This window comes from Myotis lucifugus, unplaced genomic scaffold (genome assembly GCF_000147115.1).
Source record: "Myotis lucifugus unplaced genomic scaffold, Myoluc2.0 scaffold_3, whole genome shotgun sequence".
NCBI classification, from domain to species: Eukaryota; Metazoa; Chordata; class Mammalia; order Chiroptera; family Vespertilionidae; genus Myotis; species Myotis lucifugus.
The window spans coordinates 22,307,381-22,321,848 of record NW_005871051.1 but is presented as its reverse complement, the minus strand read 5'-3'; the positions used below and the strand labels follow the sequence as shown (position 1 = coordinate 22,321,848).

General features: G+C 39.8%; 1 non-coding gene and 2 pseudogenes across 1 annotated transcript; 1 reads left to right on the top strand and 2 right to left on the bottom strand.

Annotated features, from left to right (window-relative positions):
* Positions 1 to 678: 678 nt before the first annotated feature.
* On the bottom strand, positions 679 to 1,772 carry LOC111827292 (annotated as a pseudogene).
* A 428-nt stretch (positions 1,773 to 2,200) lies between these two features.
* On the top strand, positions 2,201 to 2,273 carry TRNAF-GAA. The gene has a single exon. It is a non-coding gene; the product is annotated as a tRNA-Phe (tRNA).
* An 8,509-nt stretch (positions 2,274 to 10,782) lies between these two features.
* Positions 10,783 to 11,205, bottom strand: LOC102441056 (annotated as a pseudogene).
* Positions 11,206 to 14,468: the final 3,263 nt, after the last annotated feature.

The following is a 14,468-nucleotide window of genomic DNA, read 5'->3' as shown; positions in this document are numbered from 1 at the left end:
CCAAAATAATATTACCCCTGGATGTCTACCTAGTGCTTTTGGCATCTATGACCTTGTTTAATCTCATTATTTACTCTGAATTTCTTACATACTTACCCTGTCAGTTGGGTAGTGTATTAGTTTTCTAGCGTCGCCATAACAAAATAGCACAGAATGGGAGCCTTAACCAGCAGAAATGTATTTTCTCACAGTTCTGGAGGCTGGAAGTCCTCCATCAAGGTATGGGCAGGGCTGGCTTCCTCTTAGGGCCGTCCTGGGAGGACCTGAGTCAGGCCTCTCCTTGGCTTGCAGACGGCCACCATCTTGCTGCCTTTTCCTTGAATGGACGTCCCTCGGTGCAGGAGCACCTGGTGTCTCTTCCTCTCATAAGGACACCAGTTAGATTGGATTAAGGCCCACCTTAGCAGCCTCATTTTATTTATTTATTTATTTTTCCTGCAAAAAGCTTTATTGTTTCATTTGGTCCAATGCATGGGAGAGGGTTTCAGGTGGTTAAAAGAATGGCTAGTAGTTTCAGGGAGAGGCTCAGGTATAAGCCAGAGACACCAGGGGATGCAGAGGGGCCTCTCAAAGGCCTCTGGGCTCCACAGGCTCCTAGTCATGCTTGAGGGTGAGCCTTTCAAAGAGATACTCATGCAGCCCAGCCCAGCCTGGGGGCTGGCTGCCTGCGGAGGCGAGTCAGGTGTCGCCCATCTTTTTGATGAGTTTCACCCGGAAGTGGTTTTCCCGGAAGTCACGGAGCTGAAGGTCAGCGCAGGCAGAACCCAGGGCCTGCAGCTCCAAAAGGGCCTGGGTCAGGCTCCTCTCCAAGACCAGCACATCCTGGAAGAGAATGCGGCCACCACGCTGGTTTTGCATCTTTAAGAGACGCTCAGCGCCCTCCCTTGAGCTTCTTCTCCACCAACTTGTGGAAGAAGCAGCCCGCGCCCTCGAGAGCCACGTTGTCGCGGTGGAAATAGAAGCCCAGAGAGAGGTGGGTGTGCGAGGGCCGCAGAGGCAGGCTGGCCAGGCGGTTGACGGCAGCCTCCACTTCGGGGGAATAATTCTGATGAATTTGGGAGCTCGTGGTTGTTTGGCAATAACGAGTTAAGGTAGAAAAAAAACGGTGTGTTGGCTGGGCCCGGAGGTGGTTCTGAGGGTGGTGACTGGATAGTACGCAGGAGAGTGGCGGAGGCTGGAAGAAGGGGGTCCCTGGGTCTGTTCCCACCAACCACTGTTGAAGCCAAGAGACAGATCTGGGACCGCCGAGGGCACTGCCAGCAGCCTCATTTTAATTTAATAATCTCTTCAAGTAACATTCTGAGGAACTTCCACATCTGAATTTGGGGGCGGGGGGCAGGGGGCATGATTCAGTCCATAACAGGTGTTGTCACCATTTTACAGGTGAAGAAACTGAGGCCCAGGGAAATGAGTGGCTCTATTTTTTAACTACACAGATTCTACCTAAAAAAAGGGAGAAATGTGTCTGACAGTGAAAATGGTGTTAGAGTCAGTCTTTATTTTAAATCATATAAAATCTAATTTAAGCCAATACTGGAATTTAGCTACAGCCTGACCTTCCATATTTATTGAGTTTATAGGATTTTAAACTTATAGTATAAAAGAATCTGCAGCCTTAATTCTCTTGGCCAGGCAGTCTAACATACTGCATCTGGAGATTAGGGCATTGACATGTTTGGAGCCCTATTCTGCTATCACAAAACTTTCCAGTTTACTTTATCTTTCTTGTTCAAGTTTCCTTGTTCATATTTTCTGTCATTTGTGTCTGTCATTTCCCCTTAGTGAACTCCTTGGAGCTTCAGTCTTCAGCTTGTTTCTAATCCTGGCTACGTTTGTGGATCCATAGAACATTGCTTTCATGAAAAATTGATATTTCATTAAATATTTAGGTGGACCATGCTGTCATTTTTCTAGAAATTAGTCATATATCAGAATCAAAATGCCAACAAAAGTCACCTTTTTTTCCCTTTCTATGTGAAAAATGTCCATGGTTTATTTTTAAATGGGAAAAACAGATTGCAGGGCAGTTAAAACATAACCGAGAAAAGTAAAATTATGTATTACTTCTAGCTTATAAACAAAGACTTCTATAATATTTGTTAAGTACCTATCTCCAGCCAAACCTGAATAGTGAACTTTTGTTTTGTTATTGTAAAACATCTGTTATTCCATTACAATTATGTAGGAGCTACCTAAGTAAGCTGAAATAGCTCAGTTGGGAGAGCATTAGACTGAAGATCTAAAGGTCCCTGGTTCAATCCCAGGTTTCAGCATTTTTTAGATGTTTATTCTAAACGTAGTTTCTGGTCAGTCTTACCACAATATTTAAGGAGCATAGAGGAGGTCCCCCAGCCCCCATTATCCACATGGAAGACCTTCCAAGATCCAAAATGGATGCTTGAAACATTGATAGTACCTGACCCCATAGGTGTTTTTTCCCTGTGCATACATACCTATGATAAAGTTTAATTTATAAATGAAGCATAGTAAGAGATCAACAACAATAACTAATAATAAAATAGAATGGGATAATTACAACAATATACTATAATGAAAATTATGTAAATGTAGTTTCTCTCTTTCACAGACACAAAATATCTCATTGCATTGTACCCACCTTCTCACTTAAAGGGACCCCTTTACAGCTTCTCTTTGGCACATCCAAATTGCCAGCATCACTACTCTTGAGCTTTGGGGCCATTATTAGGTAAAATAAAGGTTACTGACCACAAGCACTGGGATACCTGGGCAGTTAATCTGATAATCTACAGGTATAAGTGACTAATAGGTGGGGAGTACACACATCGTGGATACAATGGACAAAGTGACGATTCAGGCCCCAGGTGGGATGGGTCGAGATTTCATCACATTTCTCAAAATATTGTGTGATTTAAAACTTATGAAATGTTGATTTCTGGAATTTTCCATTTAACATATTCAGACTGAGATTGTCCATGGTAACTGAAACCTCAGAAAGTGAAACCATAGGTAGGGGTGAGGAGTTGCTACTGTATTTGGTTCTCATGCTTTGGGTGGATTGATGGCTTTTCAGGGAAGGGTGGTGTCAGGTGTCCTAGTGGGAGTTTTTATATAAACCCACCAGCACATTAGTACTTCCTGATTGTATTAGCTAACTGGAGTACTTGATATATATACCAAGCTTTCTCCTAAGCTCAATGTATTAACTTACTTAAAATGGCCACTACAATTCTCAGTAATTGTTAAATAACAGTTTCTGTGCCTGAGACCTGGCATGTGGTATGTTCACAGTCAATGAGTCTTACTTTGACTACCATGATTATTTTCATTGGCTAGGAACTTTGCAAGGGAGAGCTATGAGATATGAGTTGTTTTAAGGACGACTCACCCCTCCATCTAATGAGGCACTAGTAAAGGCCATCTTTTTTCCTGTGTTTTTCTAAGTGTTTTAAAATTCTGTATCAACAATTCCATGTTTCTATATGGTAAATGTGAAAGGATATTTTCTCACCCAGCTTTAACTTTCCACAAAGGGATTTAGCTTCTATTTCAAAGGTTCTTACCTCCGATCCATAGGCAACAGGAGGTCTGTGAGGTCTCTGAAGCTGAGTGCAAATTTGAATGTTCACGTGTAGTTGTCAAGCGGTATCATTGCATTCAAGGTTTGTGACCTAGAACAAGTTTAGAAAAGTTAAATACAGAGATCTCTTCACCACAAATACTTGCTGGTAATTCGTGACCTGACCTTTGAACTTTCCAAGGTGTGAGTGATAGAACTTTTCTTGATGATTGCCTCTTGCCCAATGCTTATCTACTATGAAGCAGATTTCAGGAGGGAGCCTAGGTCGTCAACAAATTTTCTTCCTGTCTGGGTTGTGGCTTTTAGGGACAAATTTCACATAGTGAAGCAGATTTGACCATTTTTGGAGACACCCCTGCTACTTTGGGGTAGCCTTCCCATGACTCATCCCCCATCACTATGTTTAATCTGCTGAGGTGGGGCCCACTCCACCTAATTGTCTCTTTTTGGGGAGATTAAGAAAATGCCCTCACATTACCTTTATTATTCTACTTTTACCAGTTAGCTTTAATTCTTTTTCATGGCATTGTAAGCTACCTGGATACCAGGCAATGGCTGTCTGTTTTTCCATCTTTATATTATTTAATGTCTATAACCTGAATGATGCCTTGGCTGGTTTTGGTCAAGGGGTAGCATTTCCAATTCATGTCAGGCATTTTTCAGGCTTCAGACATTTAAATAAAGTATGAATGCTGCAGGTTATTCCCTCTTTTTCCTGAGCATTTAGCCACATTTCCAGAAAAGCTCTTTTCTGCAAAATTGATTCAGGGTTTGTGTTTCCATCATGAGGCCGAAGCTAGTGAGGGATGTTCCCATAAATGCCTGAGGGCTAAAGGAGGGAGCCAAGTGCATGGAGAAACATCCAAGGTCCAACATCATGGTCCACTTCCAAACACATAGTCCATTGGGAGAGAGGCAGGATCTGGGTCTAAATGATGAGACCAAGTGCTCAAGGCCAGACCCCTGGGAGTCTCGGGGAAGCAAACGGGGAGCAAGACTTCACCGACAACAGGGTTAGGATGGTAAAGGCTTCAGGCAAGATGGACAACACTGTTAATTCTTCCCAATTATCTCTGCATTGTTCTTGCATGGGGTTTGGGCTCTGTGCTATTTGTAGACACACACACACACACACAGTAGTGTTGGTGTCTAAAGGGAATTTGGATTGTATTGACTAATATAACTGGAAAGAGAATCAAGTCTCTTAAAATTCTCATTGTTTTTGTGATTACAAAATATACAAACTACTGAAACATTAAAGTTTTTACAGAACTCTGTTGCTTAAAAAGTAAAGACATTCCCAACCTTAAAGGTAATCATTGTTAACAATCTGGTGTCCATTCTTTTATCAGATTTTTTTCTATGCACTGCTAATATAAAATGAATGTATAGACACATAAATACACTTACATTTTATACAAGAATTAAATCATATTTTTCCATATATGAGGACTGAATGTCTAAAATAATAATGGAAATTAATTTCCTTTGATGTTTCTTTTAATGGAAAGAAAGTAAAATATGAAAGGAGGCTAAAACATGGAAACTACAGCCCTAAGTGTAGCATGCTCCAAATTTTTAAAACATACTTCTACAAAATCATAAGTGGTGGCAAATGGGTCTGAATGGTAGCAGTGATGATAGTAGTAAGAGGTAATTTTTATTAAATTTGTATTCTGTGTCAGGCCCTATTTTGAGCAATTTAGAGGAATTAGTTCATTTAATCAGTGATGCGGAAACCTGAAAAGCAGGGAGCAAAAAGGCATTTATAGCAATTTGAGAACATTGCAGAGGGAGCGTTGTGTGAGAATAGGAAGGTAATGACAAAGTACCAGAAAGAGCCCTGGTGACTGGCAGTATGCAAAGCATTTAGGGAAAATGCTGCCATTATCCTTTTAAGGCCAGATGTCATAAATTGTCTGTATAAATACAGTCAGTTCAGTAATAAAGATGTAATTATATAAGTGGTCCTAGTTTATGTAATTGTCATTTAGTTCATATTGATCACAAAAATGCCAAATTTGTTCTTTTTTTTAAAATAAAAAATATTAATGCAACAAAGAGCTGGTTCTTTGAAAAGATTAATAAATTCGACAAACCTCTGGCTAGACTCACTAAGGAGAAAAGAGAAAAGTCTCAAATAAACAAAATTAGAAATGAAAGAGGAGAAGTTACCAAATTTCTTGTTTCAATTTCTCATTCTTAGTGTGGTGTTTAATTCACAATAATACAAAACGCTTTTACAGTCTTTAGTATCATAATTTATGTGAAATTAGTTTTAAAAATCTGCAATGATAATAAAGAAAGCTGGAATAATATTTACAAATCATTCTCTATGAAAATTTAAAATGTTGGCTAGAATTGATAACTTGGCCATTATGAACTTGTTAGGAACAGCGTAAACTCTTTAAAGTCTAGTGTTTCTTTTAGCATTAGTTCATTTTGTTGCTACATTTGGGATCTGTAATTTCAGTGGCATGGAAATTAAAATTGTGTTCATGCTTTTCTTTCCCTCAGAGTCTGTGAATCTCTAAATGAACTCAGAATGGGTTCAGCCTCTTTCCTGGAAATCTAGTGGGTAATTTTATGGAGATTGTTCAGAATAATAGAGACAACAGAGCTTTTGAGGTAAGCAACGAGAGAGAGAGAGAGAGAGAGAGAGAGAGAGAGAGAGAGAGAGAACACTGAGAGAACACTGAGAGAACAGAAAGTAATAAGTGGGCATTTTTTTCCTGAGAGCTGCCAGAAATTATAAGTAGATTAGAGACCGTAGTCTGGAGAGTTTACTTTTCCACACACGGGCTGTGGGCTTCTCCTTAGAAATAAATCGAATGAATACATGAATACACATCTCCAGTCCTGAAGCCACTAATTGTTATTATATGATCGGCACAAGCTCAGTGATGCCACATCCTTTACCACATTATTTTAAAATTGTACATTTCCATATTTTACTCATCTTTTATAGTAAAATACTTAGAGGTATTTCAAAAAGTAAATTCATGATTACTCAATGCCAAAATGCAGCTGCTTCTCGTAATCTTTAATTTAGAAAACTTTAGAAAGTGGTCCCAATGGAATGTGAAACCACAAGCTTAATCTATATACTTTTTAACCGCAGAAGCCTCTCTTATTCTGGATTTAAAATAATTCACTGTTTGGGTTTGTTTCAGAAGAAAGTTTATAGGAATAATTGGATAGAGATGATGGAAAAGAATTGTCCTACAGAGTCTAGGTCTATGTACCCAACCTTCCCAAGAAGTTTATCCCAAAAATACAATTTCTAAGGATCTGAAATGTATAAAACCATCTAGGTGTACTTTTATTCCCAATGAAATACTCCCGATACTTTTGTGTAACTGATGAAGGTCATGATTAACTTCTTTTTCCATTTGGAAGTAGCTTTGATATTTCCCCCCAGGATAATTAAGGATAGATTTGGCAAATGCCATATCATTTAATATTCTTCACTTAGTTTGCATGCTTGGTCTGAGCTTCTCAATCACTAACATGCATTTTGATGTCTTTGTGGAGATGGAAGATCCATATTTGCCATCCTCTCCCTGTCATGATACAGGGTAGGGTTCTGAGCTTCTTTTATCAAAGTGCCACTAATTTTTTATTTTTTTATTTTTTTATTTTATTTTATTTTTTTTTCCGCTAAAAGTATTACAAAGGGTATTACATAAGTGTCCTTTCCCCCCCCCCACCCTTGACAAGCCCCTGCCCTCCCTTACCCCCCAGTGTCTTATGTCCATTAGTTATGGTTATATGGATGCATACAAGTCCTTCGGTTGATCTCTTACTCCCCTCCCTCCTGTCCCCCAACCCTCCCTGGCCTTCCCACTGCAGTTCGACAATCAGTTTGAGGCAGCTCACTAACATGCATTTTGATGTCTTTGTGGAGATGGAAGATCCATATTTGCCATCCTCTCCCTGTCATGATACAGGGTAGGGTTCTGAGCCTCTTTTATCAAAGTGCCACTAATTTTATTCCATCAATCTTTCCTTCTAATGGAAAGGAAGAGGAGTTGTTAACTTTATCACAGGGACATTCTCTCCCGTTCAGCTGGCTGGAATTCTCTGCAAAGATAACTATCAGTCCAGGACTTATTGCTGGCCTCCAGTGATCTATATGAAAATTTAAAATGTTGGCTAGAATTCAGAGGTTACTTTCCAGTGCTAATAGAATTGTTCTTCCAGAAGGCCAAAGAGCACACACTTTGATCTTTTGCCAATTTAATGGACTTCTTAAAAAAGTACATTTGCCCAGAAATGAACATTTAAGCTCCCTGAATAGTTCCATGTAGTTAATGAATAACTCCTTCCATAAACCAAGGGCTTAGCTGGCCCTAGCCCTATGCTAAGTAGTCTCTGTTCTTTCTCTCCTATAATCCTCACAGCTCCACATTAGTTCCACTATACAGATGAGAGACACCAAGGAGTTTAAGTGGCTTGGGCAAAGTCACATAAACAGTGGGCCTGGTGTACTTGTCCTATGCTCTCACCTGGATGAGTGGCTTGTTGCTGAGCTTGTGTGTGTTATGGACTATTGAAATCTTGGATTTATAGGGAGTATGGGATCTCAGGTCACTATTGACCCATGTACAACTATGACCAATGCCTCCCTTGGTTCACCTCTATGATACATAAGCAGCAACTGCCTGTCTAGTGTTTGAGAAGAATGGCTTTCCGTACCCGGATCTAAGTTACAAGAAATACATGGAGGGACTGGCTGACCCTTCTTAGGAAAGCTGAGGTGTAGGAGGAGGTAAAGTGTTACCTGATGACATTTGGTATTTACATGTGGGGGTTGAAAAATGTGAGCATAAGCCTTACCCCATCCATGCATTAATTAATCCCTGGGTGCCTGTGCGATGGGAATAGCCTTTGCTTTTTTAACCTGCACATCCCTGTCAAGTGTACAACTGCAAATATAATTGTGGAGAGGGAAGTTGACAGGAAAATAGGAGATACAGTAGTGTTCCTAATATACTTGCCTCATAGCCAAGTTTCCAAATTGCTTGTCTAGGTCAGAACTAGAAAATTTCTTGAGACCATATCCCAAGGATGTTTTTACTTGGAAAATAAAAATCTATGTTTAAGACTGTTTTTAATTTTTTGGAGCCACAATTTCCCAGACTCCATCCCCTTCTCTGCTCTGCCTCCAAGGCTGTCACCTGCTCTCAGTTGGATTGTTAGAACAATCTTCTACCCTGCTTCCAGCTTCTATCCTGGCCCCTGCATTTATTCTAACCCAGCGGTAGTGATCCCTAATGAACAAACCTGATCTCACATTTCTCTGCTCAAAATTGTGCAAAGATGGCCATTTTCCTTAGGGGAACAGCCATTGTCCTTACAGTGGTTCCCAGTGCTGCCCTCACCCTGCCTCACTCTGGGGCAGGCACATTTACTCTGCAATGTACTAGGATATGCTCTTCCTTACTTCCTCACCTCCTTCAAATACATGGCCTAACCACCTTCTCAATGATGCCCACTTCATCCTTCTTATCTATAATCATAATCATTCCTCAACCCCATTCCTGGCATTGTGGATCGCTTTAATTGCATCTTTCCCTATTTGCTGAGAGCTATAAACTCTCATAGATGATGCATAGATTCTTGATACAACTGCTAGACCAGTGGTCGGCAAACTGCGGCTCGCGAGCCACATGTGGCTCTTTGGCCTCTTGAGTGTGGCTCTTCCACAAAATACCACGTGCGGGCGTGCATGTACAGTGCGATTGAAACTTCGTGGCCCATGCGCAGAAGTCGGTATTTTGTGGAAGAGCCACACTCAAGGGGCCAAAGAGCCCCATGAGGCTTGCGAGCCGCAGTTTGCCAACCACTGTGCTAGACTTTAGAGCAGTGGTTCTCAACGTTCCTAATGCCGCGACCCTTTAATACAGCTCCTCATGTTGTGGTGCCCCCCAATTCATTGTTACAAATTGAACATAATTAAAGCATAGTGATTAATCACAAAAGCAATATGTAATTATATATGTTTTCTGATGGTCTTAGGCTACCCCTGTGAAAGGGTCGTTTGATTCCCAAAGGGGTTGCGACCACAGGTTGGTGACCCACAGGTTGAGAACCGCTGCTTTAGAGGAATCACATGTTACTCACAGTTACTAAACTGTTACTCACAGTTCTGATTCTTTGGTTTTGTTTCAAGCCAGGCACTGTGGTAGAGGCTAGGGATGAATGCTTTAATAGAAACACATGCAAGGATGTAGGGGAAGCTCTGGAAATGAATTAGTAAGACAATAGGGGAAGATCAGGGAAAAATTCAGAAGGAATTTTTGATTCAGGGAGAAAGATAAGAAATCTGCAAATCAAAGGAGAGGAGTATTATTCTTTTTAGATAAGAATAGAAGTGGAAAAGGCATAGAGCTATGGAAACAACCCCTTTGCTATATACAGCAGAAGTATAGCTTGAGGGTGAGTGTAGGTGGGATGGTGTCACAGTGGCTGGAGGTAAGGTTGGACCAGGGGGCAGGGCCAGATCACAAGGTTAGACCAGTGGGTGGGACTGGATCATAAAGGGCCTCACACCCTGCTGAGGAGTCTGGACTTGATCATATAGGGTCACTCCTACAAGTTAATTTAGAAAGTACTGCATTTCTCAAATGCTAACCTGCTCGCTATTAGGGATTTTTCTAGGCTTGACTCTGAGTTCTTTAATTAAGAAATGTTTAATTTTCTCTGCTTAGTCTAAATCCAACATCTCATATGCACATAGAAGTTGAGATTCTAGGGAACAGGATTTCAGTGCATGCTGTCGGCTGAGTCAAAATGAATATTATTTCTGTAGACTTTCTTGTGTAAATATATGCACAAGTCAAATGAAAAGCAATTTTATTATATCATACTATTTTTAGGTGCATGACAAGGAACTCACAGTTTAGTATATTGAGATTTCTCCATGGGAAATAACCATATTGAGATCATTGGCTCTTTAATAATTTCTTTCTTAATTGTAAAGTTTCCTTTAGCCATTTCAATGAATCAAAGTTCTCAGGAGTAAACAAAGCACATGCAAAAAAAAAAATCAATCCCTATAATCTTTTTCTTTATACCTCCTCATTTCTGCTCCCCAGATTGAAAATTTAATCTCTTCATCATTTCCAAACTTTATTTTGCAATTTTTTTCTCCAGCAATGTTCAGATTCTCCTCCTCCTCCTCCTCCTCCTCCTCCTCCTCCTCCTCCTCCTCCTCCTTCTTTTGATTTAATAAAGGTTTATTTTTCAAAATATACAGCCGGTGAGATCTGTTGTTCATGCATCTTCTCCAGCAGCAGGGGCGTCCCCACCTTTGGTGTTTCTGGTGTAAATCACTTGAGCTCTGTGCTTTGAGACTAATAAGTCCTTTACTAAGGAGCTCCTGAAGGACTGCTCTGGCCAAGGAGCCGTGAATCTTCAGCCTCTCGGAGACCACAGTTGGGGTTATAAGCTTGCAGTTGGGAACTTCCTTACAGAGCTTGTCATATGTGGCTTTGTCAAACAAGACCAGGTTATTGAGCTTGTCCTGAACTTTGCCTTTGGACCACTTCTTCTTTTGGCCTTGCCCCTGACTTGTTCATGGGGTCTTTGTCTTTCTTGACTGACTTTCCAGCATCTTTCTTCTTCTTGTCCTTGGATGGCATCGCGGGACTCAGAGAGCAGGGATGCGCTGCTGCTTCGCCAAGATGTCTCCCCGAGAGCAATGTTCAGATTCTTTAGCCCTGGTTCAGTGGCAGATCATTGGCTCAGGCTGTTTAGGTCACCAGTGAGTCCTACCATGGCAGAATGTGATGGGGAGAAATACTTCTTCCGGGGTTCTTGTTCCAGCATTAAGAAGGGTTCAGCGATCTGGAGAAGGCTGTGTGTAGATTAAATAGGAGTCCAGAGATGAAGCATAACTTTGAAAGGCATTGAGGGTCAGAGGAGCCTAGCTGAAAGAGCTAAGATCTAAGTTCTAAGGTCTTCAGTTCTCCTTGTCCTAGGACTCCAAGCTTTTTATTAACACAATTTGTCCTGAGGCAAGGCAGAGATATACACATCCAAGGGTATACACAAGCATTGTCAGAATGGGGGAATTAGCCTACGGCTGTTCAGGTGTTTGGCCAGTAGGAGGCAATAACATGTAGATTAAAATGCCCCGAGCTGTCTGGCAGCCAAGCAGTCATTTTAATGTATCCTATTCAGGTTTGGGGAAATGCCATCAGCCATTCCCAGATTCAGCCCTGCTGTCATGCTGGAATTGGTCTCCGGCATACTTCATTTCCCAATGTTTCCATTGATCCTTGGAAGGTGCTGGGTGCCATAAAAGGATCAGTGAAGACTTGCCCACTGTTTACATTGAAGGTAAAACAGTCATCAATATCCAGAGATACACAATGAACCATTTTGCTATTATTGGACTTAAATGTTTTCCTACAAGTGCTCTCAGTAATCAAGTCACTTGAGGTCACATTCTTACAGGAATCTTAGTATTCATTAAAATGAACTGTTTTTGCCTAGAAATGTCCAGTGATCAATGATTAATGATGTGTCTGTCTTGATTCTTAGTGCAATGCAGGGACCCATTGGCTGTTAAATCTTGCTTGTTGGAAATTACTGAAGTGAGCTTTAAACTAATCTAAATAATCAATTTTTAGTATTTGATAAAATATTCAAGTTCATCCCCTTGCAAAATCAAAATCTGCTTATTATGTTAATGTGGTATTTGCAAAGCAATCACCATGATTTCAGCCCAAACTCCTCTACCCCAATTCCTTGCAAATCAAAGTAAGTCAGCATTCAATATGCATAAACCTCTAGATCACTGTCAAGTCAAGTCAGATAAGACAGAAGGCCTGATTAACTAGGTTCTAGTTCTGGCTTCATCAGTTGTCTTTGCAAGTAAATTAAACTATCTGGGCTTCAGGTTTGTTTGTTTTTTAATGTGTAAAATAAAAAAATTGAACATATCCTACTTAATTAAAATTAAATATTTATAAAACCATAAATCATTCTTTTGCTCTTATTTCCGGCTCTTATAACTTTCTGCTTGTAATTTTCAGGTAATAAACTCATAGCCTGGGCACTGAGTTATATCCTACTCCTGAGATGACAAATGAGATGAATAAAAACAATCTGTAAATTGACAACTTAGTTATTTTTCTATAGCTTTCATTTATTTGTACCTATAAATAGGTGATTAATAACAAATTATATGTGTTTTTAATAAGTATCAGGCCAATTAAATGTGAATTTCTAAGAATTGGCCTTAGCATAAGTTTTTTGTTTTCCCCCAAGGAAGAAAACTATCTTACCAAGTCAGTATTAGAGTGAACTGTAGTTGAGTTTGACAATTCATCAAATTTGCTGAAAGTTTCTATTAAAACCATGATTCTAAGGGACTGTCTTAATAGATGGTCTAGGTTAATAGGATTGGACTGTTTAAAAATTGGTAGGAGCTTTACTTTAATGTAGTTGGGGAAGAAATGAACACTACCTGATAAAGCAAAGGGCTCTGGAAATGGTTCAATCTGAACCCATATGTGCACAGGTTACTTTTAAAAGCTCCCAAAATATGTTAATATGTAGCCAGGGTTAAGGGACCTACCATATAGGTATTTTGACATTTTCTTTTCACATTTTAGGTGAATTTCACTGTGTAAATATGTATCCAGAGTTTTCTAGACCAAAGTAATCATTCAGCTGAAGTAACTCATGCACAAGAAAATATTTTTGAGTTTCTGCAAAAGTGGCTAAAATCAGAGACCCTTAAAAAAGAAAAGCGCTCCTTTTTTTAACTAAAACACAAAACCACTACAAGGATAAGGTTAGATCCCATGGAGGGAAAATAGTTTTAGATAGTCTGTGTGTGTATTTCATGTTTTAAAGAGATTTCATCAAGTTCTTCTTTGTGATGTTTAGAAGCATTGAACCATCCCAACACCGAAGTAATTACACTGGACAATCAGATGCATGGCCTAACTATTTGTTGGTTGCCATAGAAACAGATGGCATATAGACAGGGTTTCCTAGGACAATGTCATTTTCATGTACTTTTATTGCTTTTAATAAAATCCATTCATTAATGGACCTGTTATTTGGCTAAATCATTGTTAGGTGTGTGTGTGTGTGTGTGTGTTTGGTTAGGAAAACAATTTGGGCCCAGATGCCCACTTTGTACATTCCTTGTACCAGGGAATTTTGCCACAGATATCCTTTGACCACATCAGCGAATCAGAAAAGAATTTAGGAAGCATACTATAATCTCCAGAAAACATCAGCTACCAATCCTCTTGGAACTTGGAGAATGATACAGCATGTTTGTTTATTCACAGTGATACCAATGGGCACAGTTTCATTAAAATTTTGTCCAGACCAGCTTACTTTTCAGTTCTTCTAAAGATATACTCAATTAACCAAATGGCCATGCATTTTTTCATTTTTTTAAAAAAAATTGGATTTGTATACCACATATTCTTCTATAGAAAGCAATTTTATTGTTAAACCATGTCTATTCAAAATTCAAGATTTAAGAGAAATCCTAACAAAACAATATGGATTATTTTGCAATATTCCTTAAAAATGCATTTGATCCAAGTTAATTCGTGTCCTGAAAATAAATTATTTTAACTTCCACTTGAGCTGAGGCAGTCATTCAATGGCTAGCCATTGCTTCCAAGATAAAGGTGGACTTTTATTCTTCCTTTTAGCTGCGCTGTCTTCTTCCATCCCCTGCACTCTCCAAGTTCTGTGGGCCTCAGGACTTCTGCCTATGCTATTTTTACTGCCTGGATGGTTATTCCTGGCCTTGGTGACCTTATTAAGTTCTATTCACCTTGAGATCTCTGGCTCAGGGAAGACTTATCTGACCAAATTCAGATAATTCAGGATCTTTAATTCTATCTACAACCTTAATTCCCCTTTGCCA